Source organism: Macaca thibetana, chromosome 6 (assembly GCF_024542745.1).
Source record: "Macaca thibetana thibetana isolate TM-01 chromosome 6, ASM2454274v1, whole genome shotgun sequence".
In the NCBI taxonomy this organism is placed as follows: domain Eukaryota; kingdom Metazoa; phylum Chordata; class Mammalia; order Primates; family Cercopithecidae; genus Macaca; species Macaca thibetana.
The window spans coordinates 105,044,157-105,058,545 of NC_065583.1; the positions used below are offsets into that span (position 1 = coordinate 105,044,157).

At 42.3% G+C, this 14,389-nt stretch overlaps 1 protein-coding gene across 2 annotated transcripts in view; it reads right to left on the minus strand.

Moving 5' to 3' along the window:
• IQGAP2 (IQ motif containing GTPase activating protein 2) overlaps positions 1-14,389 on the minus strand; it is a 309,380-nt gene that overhangs the window by 249,152 nt on the left and 45,839 nt on the right. The gene's annotated exons all lie outside the window — the stretch shown is intronic.

Sequence of the window (14,389 nt, forward strand, 5' to 3'; positions counted from 1 at the left end):
CATCTCCCCCTATCCAGGAAGCCCACACGTTAGCCACCACTCCCAGGCAGCTCCGTGTTCCAGGACCACACCACTCCCTCCAACACTGAGTGCTTCTGCTCTACCCTTCTCTCTGCCTGGAAAGCCATTCTCCCACCTTCTGCAGGTGGTGGCTTTCACATCATCTCAGGCAAAATTCCACGGACCTCTGAATCTAAATCCATTGGCTCTCTTTGGCACTTTAATTCACATTTTTATTACATCACTCATCAGAAAAGCCCCCCACTATACATCAGTCTGTCTGTCTCTCCAAACTAGGGGATCCTTAGAGGAAGGTTTTGATCATCTTCATGTCTCCTTCTAATTTGTCAGGGCTCCTTGCACACAGATAGCACTCTACGTGTACAGAAAAACTACCTTCCAGGGAATCCTCACTAAGTGAGCTCATCATTACTGCATAATGAATAGACTTTAAAAATTATAATTTTTAGGCCAGGCACGGTGGCTCACGCCTATAATCCCAGTATTGTGGGAGGTCGAGGCAGGTAGATCACCTGAGTCAGGAGTTTGAGACCAGCCTGCGCAACATGGTAAAACCCCATCTCTACTAAAAATACAAAAATTAACCAGGCGTGGTGGTGCGCACCCTGTAATCCCAGTTACTCAGAAGGCTCAGGTAGGAGAACCGCTTCAGCCCAGGAGGCGGAGGTTGCAGTGAGCTGAGATAGCACCACTACACTCGTCTAGGTGACAGTATGAGACTCCGTCTCAAAAAAAATTTATAATTTTCTTTTCCTGTGTTTTCTTAAATGATACCTGCCACACTCACATGCCGTCACCTAATCCTCCATCTCTACTGTTCTGAACAGTTAATCCCCAAGATACCTCATGATTCCCAGTTTCTCTTTTTAATGTCAGCTTAAAGACTTTCCCATTTCTGACAGGATGTTTTCATTTTATAGTACTCCAGAAACACTAAGGCTTGGATCCAAAATAAAATTCCTAGTGGGAGCCCCTGTGCTCGTCATACCATCCCCAACTTGGAATAATAGGCACTGGGGTCACATTAAAAAGGCGGTGCTCTCCCCATCTTTCTTACGCTGCTGCACCCTTCCAGCCTCAACCAACCCCCGAGCAGGAGACAGAAGCCCCAGCAGAACCCGGTCCCTCAGCCTCTGTCCACAACTGCCTCCACAAACCATGCAAGATTGCAAAAGCCCAGGACAGTTCCTAAGGGACATTTTACTTAATGTGTGAATTAAAATACACACCCACAAAGCTTTAAATTGCAATTGCAACATACTGACCCCATCTAGTAGGATCCTACCTATCTTCCAGGCTTGACCCAGGGGGCCCTTTTCTTCCCAAAGTCTTCCTGATTGTCTCAGCTCAAAATGCCCTCCTATCCCACTTTAGTTAACAGTAAACTCCTAGAAGACATATTTGTGTCCTCATGGTGCCCAGCATACCTCCCAGCACAGGCTGCATGCTCTGTAAAAATATATGATGAACAAATAAAATATCTTATCAGGAAAGGCTCCAAAAGGCTCCAAAAGGGCTCCAAAATATCTCTGTGGGGTAATTTTATTTGATTATTTACACTCGATAAGAGTATGATCATTAATGGAGCAAAGATAGCACCATTCTGTGGACTTTACTCAACTAATGTTCAATTCTTAGGTTCTATGTGCCACATGTGAGTCAAAGCACCAGACACAGGGTAATAAGTATAAAAAATGTATACCCTCATTGGGACTTCCTTATACATATCCATTCCTTGCCTTCTGACCTTCTGCCAGGCCCACTGACTTTCTAACTACACACACTTCGGCCTCACCTTCCTTGAGTGGGAGAGAATACCTTTCATAATCTACTGTCAAACTGTAAGTCTAAGAAGGTTAGGAGCTTGAGAAAATCTTAACAGCAAAAGCAGCTCCTTCTGGGCCACAGAGACTGCCTGCAAATATTTCTGCATTACTCAATATTTACTAAGTAGTGGACTTCTGATAAGAATGACTGGCATGGATAATAACACTGTCATTTAAAGATCCATCATGGAGCTAATAAGATAATTCACTTAAGACGTGGCTTTACTGCCTATAAAGGATGTTTCTATATGTTACTGTGTGGTTCTGTGGTTCTCATGATTACCCTGCAAGATAGGCATTATCTCTTTCCTATAAATGAGGAAACCAAAGTCAAGCAAGGGAAAGAGATTGCCCATGGTTATTTGCTGGGTCAATGGTAGAGCCAGGAACTAAGGTCTGTCAACATTGCAGCTCTTATTCTTTGCCCAGTACCTCCTGCTGCTAAATCTAAGTGAGCCCAGGAAGGGACTTGTCACTGCCAAGCCCAAGAAACAGGTCATTTAAGTGGCTTCAAAATTCTTTCTATTTTAAAGTAACTTGATTAACTGCAACCTCCACAGTTCATCTTTACTTGCTGCCTGAATCACAAAAAACATGAGGACATTGTGAAGAACACAGATTTCTGATGTATTAGTAACTCACAAAATACCACTTATAGCATCAGATGACAGTTCGAAGCAATTGCATTCTATGGAAATTATACAATAAGGCTTATTCACAGATTCAAGGAGCAGAATGAAAGCAAGTTGTTAGAGAGTATTTTGAAATAGAAGTATAGAGATGAAAGGGTCCTTTAGGAGTCCATTTCCCAAAGAATACATACAAAATCCAATGTAAAAATAGCCCAAAATCTACCTCATTCAATAGGGAGTTGACATGGTCACTGTTTTGAATTTCCCCCATTCTTTACCTGCTACCTTCACACAGAGACACCAAGGCCAGCATACACTTTGTATTAAATAAAATTCATTCATTTGTTCAACAAATATTGAGTGGCTGCTTGGTGCCAGTTTGTTATGGAGATGGAACACAAAGTGATGAATATGACTCAAAAGGTCTCTTAAAGTTTTTATTAAACAATTGAAAGTTTGGCAAAATTACAAAATGCTCAGATTTGAGGGATCTATTGAAGGGAGGGTTGGCAAGAGTCCCCAAAACCAGGGCTCAGAATCTGTTCTATAATAGAATATTATTTAGGGTATTTCTCTTTAAGGAAAAGCAGAAAACCAGGAATTATCAATTCATAGAAATATGCCCGGCTGGGGTAGCTCCCAGCACTTTGGGAGGCCAAGGCAAGTGAATTCCTTGAGCTCAGGAGTTTGAGACTAGCATGGGCAACACGGTGAAGCCCCGTCTCTACAAAAAATACAAAAAATTGACTGAGTGTGGTGGTGCAAGCCTATAGTCCCAGCTACTCAGAGGGCTGAGGCAGGATTACCTGAGCCCATGAAGTGGAGGCTGCAGCAAACTGTGATCGCGCCACTGTATTCCAGCCTGGGTGACAAAGCAAGACCCTGTCTCAAAAAATAAAGAAAGAAAAGAAAAGAAAGGGAAGGGAAGGGGAGGGGAGGGGGGAAGGGGAGGGAGGGGAGGGGAGGGGAGGGGAGGGGAGGGGAGGGGAGGGGAGGGGAGGGGAGGGGAGGGGAGGGGAGGGGAGGGAAGGGAAGGGAAGGGAAGGAAGGGAAGGGAAGGGAAGGGAAAAGGGAGAAAGAAGGAAGGCAGGAAGGAAAGAAAGAAAGAAAAAAAGAAAGAAAGAAAGAGAGAGAGAGAGAAGGGGAGGGGAGGGGGGAAGGGAAGGGGAGGGGAGGGGGGAAGGGAAGGGGAGGGGAGGGGAGGGTGGACCCACAATTTAGCATTTTATTTTGTATTTTAAAAAATTTAACCTTTATTTATTTTCAGTAGAGACAAGGTCTCACTATGTTACCCACGCTGGCCTTGAACCAACCGCTGAGCTCAGTCCTCCAGCTTAAGCCTCCCAATGTGCTAGGATTACAGGAGTGAGCCATGGTGCCCAGCCTTAGCGTTATAAACATACATTGTTATTCTATGTGGTTCAAAATTTCTACAAAGAATCCTAAGTATCCTCGAGTATATAATTCATTTCAATTGTTCATTGAACCATCTTTTTTTTTTTCTGTTATTTATTTATTTATTTATTTATTATTATTATTATACTTTAAGTTCTAGGGTACATGTGCATAACGTGCAGGTTTGTTACATACGTATACTTGTGCCATGTTGGTGTGCTGCACCCATCAACTCGTCAGCACCCATCAACTCGTCATTTACATCAGGTATAACTTCCAATGCAATCCCTCCCCCTCCCCCCCCCCTCCCCATGATAGGCCCCGGTGTGTGATGTTCCCCTTCCCGAGTCCAAGTGATCTCATTATTCAGTTCCCACCTATGAGTGAGAACATGCAGTGTTTGGTTTTCTGTTCTTGTGATAGTTTGCTAAGAATGATGGTTTCCAGCTGCATCCATGTCCCTACAAAGGACACAAACTCATCCTTTTTTATGGCTGCATAGTATTCCATGGTATATATGTGCCACATTTTCTTTTCTTTTTTTTTTTTTTTGGAGACAGAGTCTCGCTGTGTCCCCCAGGCTGGAGTGCAGTGGCGCGACCTCGGCTCACTGCAAACTCCGCCTCCCGGGTTCACGCCATTCTCCTGCCTCAGCCTCCTGATAGCTGGGACTACAGGCGCCCACTACCGCGCCCGGCTAATTTTTTGTATTTTTAGTAGAGACGGGGTTTCACCGTGGTCTCGATCTCCTGACCTTGTGATCCGCCCGCCTCGGCCTCCCAAAGTGCTGGGATTACAGGCGTGAGCCACCGCGCCCGGCCCACATTTTCTTAATCCAGTCTGTCACTGATGGACATTTGGGTTGATTCCATCTTCTGAGAGTTGGGAACTGCTTTTGTCTGGAAGAAAATACCTAAAAGGATATCTGCCCCCTCTCACAACTTAAAGAATAGTTATCAGAGATGGCATTTGTACATCAAAGAACACACTAGAAGGAAGAGAATTGATTCCAAGACACTAAAACTGGGGTGGGAATGGGAGAATGGAACATAAAGATGAGAGAACCTAAAGTCTAAGATTTCAAGTAAGCTGATACACTCTGTAAATTTGACCTGTGGTATATTCCAGCTTCATACCAGCTTCCAAAAGTATTTCACAGCTGCTTAATCTTAAGCTTTAAATGACCACATAATCAAACTTCCCTGAACTGAATTTTCTTTTGAAAAATAGGCAAACCCTAGGCCGAAGTTGTTAGTAACCCCATACATATTCACAGGCACTCTGAAGAATCTGAAACGATGAGAGAGACTGCCACCCCCATGTTAAAAACATGGCTTCATCAAGTTACTAAAATTAGGAGACATGGAGAACAGGCCCTCGAGTCTAATCCATTTCTATATCTCTACCAAGGGCAAAGGAAATAATAGGTGCTCAGTAAAGGCTGCTGAATGGTGTGCTCAACTTTGTGCTTCAAGGCAGAGATGCTGTGTCCTTCCAAGTTTAGTCCTACGAAGTTTGCTGCTCTCATAATAGTCACACAAGATACTAAGGGCAGGGGAACTTTATGGAAAGCCGGCCTTCCACATCATCCTTGGAACTGTTCCCCCATGACACATTCCTAAGAACCTTCCAAAGTTATAAATCAATACACAACTTCAGAGGATATTTAGGTTAGACAAGGCTGTAAGCGACTATGGCCACCTACCATCAAAAGACAAAGCTCCAAATCTTCAAGTTTAGCATTAGAAGAATTTCCCAGGTGGAGAAATGAGGGTAACGAACAGTGACAAGACAAGTTTACCAACAAGAGTTAGAGTTCCTGATTGGCTGCCAATACCCTCTTTGTTGCAGTGAGGTCACTAGGGCCTGGAATAGTTAAGAAGCTTGTCATAATTATGCAGGAAAATGGAGAGAGAGTTTAGGCTTTATGAAAATAATTTATCCTTTTCTGCAAATATGCTTTCAATGTACATGGCATCAGGATCTACACATGAAAGAGGGTTCCTGAATCCCACTTTCATACAAAAGTCCCCAAACTTTTTTCATACTTATAAACATCTACTTAACACTTGTTGGTTTTTTTGTTTGTTCTTTTTTTTTTTGAGACAGAGTCTCACTCTTGTTGCCCAGGCTGGAGTGCAGTAGCACGATCTTGGCTCACTGCAAGCTCTGCCTCCCGGGTTCAAGCGATCCTCGTGACTCAGCCTCTCAAGTAGCTGAGACTACAGGCACGCGCCACCATGCCAGGTTAAATTTTTTTTTTGTATTTTTCGTAGAGACAGGGTGTCACCAAGTTGGCCAGGCAGGTCTCAAACTCCTGACCTCAGGTTATCCACCCACCTCAGCCTCCCAAAGTGCTGGGATTACAGGCGTGAGCCACTGCACCAGACTGTTCATTTGTTTTTAAACCAAACCTGGGTTTCCACACCCAGAACGTCTTTCCAGAATAGATGAATTATTTATAAATTTCACACAAGAGGAAAATTCATTTGGTCCGCTATGTAAATCTGAATAAGAATATCTAATTTCTTTTTTCATTATCTAGAAACCCAAAGTAGCCTATGGAGATGTTAAGGCCCATATACAGAGGGCTGGTCTGCAGACTGGGTTTGTGGGTGGGGTGTATCTAGAACTCTGCTTAATTTGGAAGAATTATAGGCAATGATTCCTAGATTTGGAATTTTTTGAACAACTACAATTTCAAGACACAGTTTGGAAACCAAACCTCCACTTATTACCAAGTAGGCACAGAGAAAATTCCATTTGTCCATTGCCTGCTCCTATATACTCTGTCCTCCCATCCCCACACAGATCTCAGTAAGAAAGAATGAAGTGTCAAGTTTCCAAGGCCAATCTTAAAAATTTAACTCCAACAACAGAAGGTAATTTAAAAATCTTTAGTTTGGATAAGCTTCTACTATATTTAGAAGAAGGGAAAGAAACTCAACTCCCTAGGACTTGGTATGAACCTTTTATGCTTGAACTGTTGGTCAGGGCAAAATGTCCCAAGTTATTTAGAACCAATCCTAAAGTAATTCTCCCTATTCTCTATAGATAATTAATAGTTTAAAGACCCAGATATTTACATAAACTTTAATACCCCATAGGAATAATAATATTTTACAACTGTTCAGCCGAGTTAGCAGGTCTTATAACAACAGTCCCCTGTCCCTATCCTCACAAAAACCACCCCAAACAGTACAATAGCAGAGGATATTCCTACAAAGTTGGAGGCTTTAGAAGACAAGAGAACAGTGAGGCTTGGCCTAATTTTCCCTTGACTGTTAGGAAAAATGAAAAATTAGATCACACATGACTCAACAGTACATGCAAGAAAACAAAACAATCTCTTAGCTATAAGTGGGTTTTTTTCTATATATTATACAGCACATGACTTATTCTTCTAATCAATGTAAGCTCTTTATGATGTGTTAAAAAAAAAACACAGACAGAAAGGATTAATACTTAACGTGCACTTACATCACATATTTCGCATATATTACTTCTTAGTCCCTGCATTCCTCTTTAAGATAGGAATTGAAGGCCGGGTGCGGTGGCTTATGCCTGTAATCCCAGCACTTTGGAAGGCTGAGGTGGGTAGATCACGAGATGAGGAGTTCAAGACCAGACTGACCAACATGGTGAAACCCTGTTTCTACTAAAAATATAAAAATTAGCTGGGCATGGTGGTGTGTGCCTGTAATCCCCGCTACTCAGGAGGCTGAGGCAAGAGAATTTCTTAACTGGGACCTGGGAGGTGGAAGTTGCAGTGAGCCGAGATTGTGCCACTGCACTCCAGCCTGGGCTACAGAGCCAGATTCCATCTCAAAAAAAAAAAAAAAAAAAAAAGATAGGAATTGATTGAAAAATACATTTTTCGAATGGGAAACAAACTCAGAGAGTTTAGTCTTTGGTAATTCTAAGATCTTAAAAACAGGTAAATGGCAGAATTGGTTTTCAAAACAACTGGTTCCAAAGTTCATGATCTTTCTACTAAACTGAAGTGCCACTGTCTCCCTGCATGTAAATGCTTGATGACATCAGCAGCCATTAGGCTTTTCTGAGGGTGTCGCTATTATTATAGATATCTTCTTAATCAGCAGATAGATTTGTGTGAATTTGTTTTTCCCTGAAAACCATATAAAATTGGACGGGCGCAGTGGCTCATCCCTGTAATCCCAGCACTTTGGGAGGCCGAGGCAGGTGGATCACAAGGTCAGGAGATTGAGACCATCCTGGCTAACACAGTGAAACCCCATCTCTACTAAAAATACAAAAAAATTAGCCGGGCGTGGTGGCGGGCACCTGTAGTCCCAGCTACTCGGGAGGCTGAGGCAGGAGAACGACGTCAACCTAGGAGGCGGAGCTTGCAGTGAGCCGAGATTATGCCACTGTACTCCAGCCTGGGTGACAGAGCGAGACTCCGTCTCAAAAAAAAAAAAAAAAAAAAAAAAAAAAAACCATATAAAATTAATGTTACCATCTTGAAAGTATACAAAGTAAAATTATAGGCTTTTTTTCTCAGAGATCCAAAAATCTCAAATATAGTCCAGCAAAAGAAAAATAATTAATATTCAATATTGACAAATTAGACCATGAGGAACGCTAGGGTTGTAATAAGATCAAAAGAAAAAACAAGGGCTGGGCGCGGTGGCTCACGCCTATAATTCCAGCACTTTGGCAGGCTGAGGCAGGTGGATCACTTGAGGTCAGATTTGTTCTTCTTATTTTTTTTGATTCTTATACATTTTCCAAATACTCTATACCATTTACCTGTATTACTTTACTATATCTATATCAGAAATAACAATATATGAAATTTGTTTTTTCTTTTTTTAAGACAGTCTCACTCTGTTGCCCAGGCTGGAATGCAGCGGTGTGATCTTGGCTCACCGCAACCTCCACCTCCCAAGTTCAAGCAAGTCTCGTGCCTCAGCCTCCCGAGTAGCTGGGATTAGGGGCACACATCACCACATTCATCTAATTATTTTGTATTTTTAGTAGAGACGGAGTTTCATTGTGTTGACCAGGCTGGTTTTGAACTCCTGGCCGCAAGTGGTCTGCCTGCCTTGGCCTCCCAAAGTACTGAGATTACAGGCGTGAGCCACTGTGTCTGGCTTAAATTTGTTTTAATGTTCTGTTACAGAAAAAAATAAATAAATAAATAATGAGGAATAAGCATTAATACCAGGTCCACTGTAAAGGATGACTTTCATGCATCTAACTGATCTATCTGAACTTCTAGAAAAGGATCATGGTCATTCAAAATGTACAGTGAATATTTAGTCAGTTTTACCATATTTTTAAAAATCACAGAAGTTCAAAGGCAGCAGAGAGGAGGTGGTCAGAAGATGACTAATGCCATGATATCTTATTAGAAGGCCCAACAGCCTAAAGAGATAGCTTGGGTGTGACAGGCTAATGAGAGAAAACAGGTAGGGTAAGACATGAGTGAAAGAGAATGAATGGAAGGGAACCTAACCTGGACAGTGATGAGAAGGCTGCAGCAAGCCTGTGTGACATGAAATCCAAATTAGAAGAAGAAAGAAAAACATGGTGATGCTTTGCATGGGCGGGACTGGCAATAGAAGGAACAAGAAGAAGAGAAGCACGATACGGGGGAAGTAAAAGGAAGTCAACAAGTAGCAGCCAGCTCACTTTGTGACTTCAGATGGTGGAGGTGGAAACAGGACATGGCTCGGCACCAGAAAGTCACCCCAATATGCCAATTTACGTAAAGACAAGCTTGTACAATTAAGGCAACAAAACATAAAGGTATCTCACTGTTCCAGGGATATACTAAGGAGCTGACTTTAAGTCAAAACTTATATTTGGAAGAGAAGTTTAATACAACAGACTCAATTAGAAGGCTATGATGTTGAACAGATGGGTACTATTAATGCAAGCATATGCTGTTTGTTAGTGAGTGCGAATTAACACATGATTCAGGACGATTTAAAAAATATTGCCAAAAACTCAGCTCTCAAGTGGATCATACTATGCAAATGGATATATGTTGACAACACAGTCATGAATCAAGAATATATTTCAATGTGATTAGATTCTGGACTAAAGCCACCTAGGCTAGTTCTCATTAGCAAGAAGCTTCTCTCGTTTAAGTAGGACATGAAAATCAGCTCGGGTCCACACATTTAGGGTTCGTAAGGAGACTAGACTCATGAGAAGCCATAAAACACTGCATATGGTGCCAACAGCAAGCAGCAAGACTTGAACCAAACATGCTGAGCTCTTCAGTTTCATAGAAGTCGTATATATTTATAAAGTGCTACCACATAAATTCTCTCTCATGACTAGAACAGCTCTCATCTGATAGATGGGACAAGTATTATTACCTCCACATAACTAAGACTCAAATAGGTTAAGTGCTTTACTCAAGGTCCTAGAGCTAATAGATTGCTCTATAGGGTTGGCATGTATTTAAAACTATTCTTGGTTTTTGTTTAGTTTTCACTGACCTTTGTGTTTTGGAGGTACCCGATTATATTAGTGCAAACATTTTTATTCTTTTAGGTCAACAGCACAGAAAGCAGTAGGAGGAAATGGAATGGCTGATGTGGGAAGGGAGTTGGGTTGGCAAGTGTGGGTGAGGCTCACATCAAGTTTGCAGGCTGCAGAGAATGTATACAACCCATGATTGTGTAAACTACTTGGAAAGTGTATAAAATACACAGAGAACAGCACTCTCATGGGAAAGAATTTACCGCAGTAGGGCAACAAAGCTGCAAACATTTTGGTTTTGGCTTGCTGTGTGCTTTTTGTTCTAACATGCAGTACCACTGCTCTCAGAAAGTAAATCGTCCCAGTTTAGAAGAGATGTTCTTATAAACTACAACAGACATGAAGGTTTTCTGATATTATGATTCTTTAGCCCAGAGCTGAAAGAACTTTATACAAGAGCCGGAACAGCAACTACCTTAAATATAATTCATGCTGTTCTGCTTCAGATTTAAATAGCTGATCTCCAGGCATTTAATTCTTGGCTGAGAACTGGACCATGGTACTGTATGTAAATTCCCTCACGCCACATGTCAGCTGCAGACCAGAGGAGATAGCCAAATCTTCTCTGTGTATCAGCCACTAAAATACAGTTTCAGAATTAAGTCATGAGAGCCCTGCCAGCATTTGTGCAGCAGAAGTGTCCACAATTATGAAGCTAGGCAGGGATGGAAAAGTAATGGTACTAATGGTCCACTAGGTGCAAAGTGCTGGCACAGAATTATGGAGATGCAGAACCCTAAAATGCATCCTAACTGACTTGTAATTAAAACCAATAAATACAACAACAGAATGTGTTTCTTTTGGTATATGGCAAAGTCTCTAACTAATGTTTAAATAGTTGCAGAGCACTTCATGGGTAGAAAGAAGGGATAGGGTGGAAGGACTTTGTACCTCAGTTTACAATCTAACAGGAGAAGACACATTTAACAGTTGGAGAAAAGTTATAAAGCTCCTTTGGAAAAAGTACAAACTAATTAAAGTGAAAGAACAGAAAAGCCGAGGGAGGGAAAAGAGGTTGTTGAATGATGGGATTAATCAGAGCCAGTTTTCTAGATGAAGAGAGTTTGAAGTCAGGTTTGAAGGAGGGGAGAGAAAGGAAGTTGGGTGGCAAAACACATCTGGAGAAGTGAAGACAAGAATAGAGAAATCATATACACACATCAAGGTGTATTTCTGTCCCAATCCTTAGCCTTCAAAGTCTGTTTTATGGACACAGCTAAGAGGGCCATTCCCCTCCACCCTTCCAAGTTTTTGAGCTTCTCAAGAATACGTGAAGGGAGACCCCCAGGTCATTTACAGCTGTTTCTAAGCCAGGTAGATGAGAGGAGTACGGTTGTGAGATGACAGTGAGAAGACCGGGTGACGGCTCAAAATCAAGAAGCTGGGCAGATGTTCATTCTACTGATAAAAGTTCTTTCATGGCAGCTAAACTGGAACACCTGATAATACACATGCCTGCAAGAGAATCACATACAGTTCACTGGGCATCAATTGTTAAGTCACTGATGATATTATAATAATTACTATTAATTTAAATAGTCAAACCAAGCTCATTTTGCCAGTTGACCAGTATTCATAGTCCACGTGGATCTGCTTTTTCTTGCAACATGTTTAGAGCTGCACCCATGGGAATGGAGGTGGAGATTAAAGATAATGGCTCTCGTCTGCTCTTCAAAATCCTTGCTTCCCCATTTCCTCTCCTAGTGCTCCATTCACTACCATCCTGATAGTATGGAGAGCCTTGAGCAGCACACCAGATGGGTTTCTTGCCCTTGGAGGTAAAGTCCTCTGGAGTAGTCTTCAGGTACTCCAGATCTTCAGCTACTCCAGACCCTTCCCCAAGCCAGCCTTCCTTTCATCTTGATATCAGGTCTGGAGGAGTTAGAGTTATCTAAGGGGAGACGAAGGGCAGAGAGAAGAAATTCAGCAATAAAAGAAGGCTGTGAATTCCAGCATGTAGAGACGTTGCTACATGAATAAGTAAGGATAGAGGGCTGGGAGAGGCACTAATAGAAGTAGCAGGTGAGGCTTCATCTCCTTATCCACCTTTCCACAGCCACAGACAAAGCCAGCACCAGCTCCTCTTCATTGCACAGCATTTAACCCACAACAGTCCTATGACACTGGTATTATTCCCACTTTACAGAGTGGAAGCAGAGGCTTGAGACAGTCCAACCATTTGTTCAAGATCACAGATGACATGTGGTGAGCACAGCCATGCAGCAGTCTGACTCTTACTGGCCACGCTACCTGTAGGAGATGCAAACCAGCCTTTCTGAGTCTCTCTGGACCTCCACACACCCCCAGGCTTCCCAAATTGTGCAACAATAAGCTTCTTCATAGAAAACCCTAAATGCAGAAGAGAGGAAATACATGGAATGAATGAGGGGTGAAAACGAATATTTGTGGGCACAGCTCAAAGCCCAATTAGCATAAAGTATCATGTCTGTCTCACCCTTTTAAAAAAATCATCCATTTTTCATCTTAATCCACAATTTATCTGTGTTTCAGTATTTAAAATAGAAGGGGTTCCCACCCCCAATATTAGTAAAACTGGCATTTTTGAGAAGATGTGCTATGTGTACCCGACGGGCTGCATAGGTCTGCATACCAGCAGCCCTGGTTTAACAGCACAAAGGTCTCAGGCCACATAAGCGACTTCATGTTTAACCAACTGGGCACCGACCCCAGCTTAGCTCACACTTGGTCAAACATGTGCAGGCAGCTTAGGGAACCCAGCTGGGAGGCATCTTTCCTGGGAAGAAGCATTTTATTCAAGACACTTGACCCACTGATTCCGGCAGCTCTCGATGGGTCTAGCTATGCCCCCTGGTTTTTTTTGTTTTGTTTTTTTGTTTTTTGTTTTTTGCAGTTGCAAGATTTAATAGAGTGAAAACAGAGCTCCCATAAAATGGGAGGGGACCCAAAGGGGGTTGCCGTTGCCAGGTTGAATGCCTGTGTTTATATCCCGATCATTGTCCCTCCTCCTGTGCTCTCAGGCAATAGATGATTGGCTATTTCTTTACCTCCTGTTTTTTCCTAAGTAGCATTTTAGTGAGCTCTCTTTACTATCTGATTGGTCGGGTGTGAGCTAAGTTGCAAGCCCCGTGTTTAAAGGTGGATGCAGTCACCTTCCCAGCTAGGCTTAGGGATTCTTAGTCGGCCTAGGAAATCCAGCTAGTCCTGTCTCTCAGTCCCTGCTCTCAACAGGAAAACCCAAGTGCTGTTGGGGAGGTTGACTGATGACCGCTCTAACTGCTTCCTGCTGAATTGGGCTATGCCCCATGTTACTACCAACCTCTGTGATCCACAGAGCCTTCCGGAAACTGCTCGCAAAACAGACATGATCTTCTTAATGGACTGGTGCCCCTGGCACCCACTGAAACTTGAGCTCACAAAGTAAGGAAGCACATCAAGAGGAAAAACACAGGCCAGAGAGGAACCAGAACTTTCTCATTCCATCTGTTTTTTCCCCACATCTTTTTTCAGGGATGGGCTACTATTATGCTGGATATGCTCAGTCTGTTCATACAAGTTTTACAATACACTTGGAGGGTAGGATCATTCTAATTTGGTAGACGAAACTGAGCCAATTCATTCTTTACACACTGCAGTATGTAAACCAAAAAGCAGTTTGGTTCTAAACTAATTCTTGTTATGAGCTTACTACCTATGACTTGCCTTTCTCCTTAAAAGTAGAGTGCAAAGGATGGGGATGGGAGTGTTAGATCAAGGAGAGGTTAGATGAAACACAGAAGGAGGGTTCTAGAAACACAGTAGGAGGGCTTTGCTGGTAAACATTGATTAACCAGCATTTGATTAACCAGAAGATTTCCCAAATCTTCCCTCATCGAAGTATTTTACTCATTCCTCTTTAAAAAGACTAAGGCAACAACTTAACAACACTGGATATATGACTGTTGGTTAATAAATTCCTTCAATATTTTTACATATTTAAAAAAGCATTAAGAAAACAAATAACATGTGGTGGTGCAG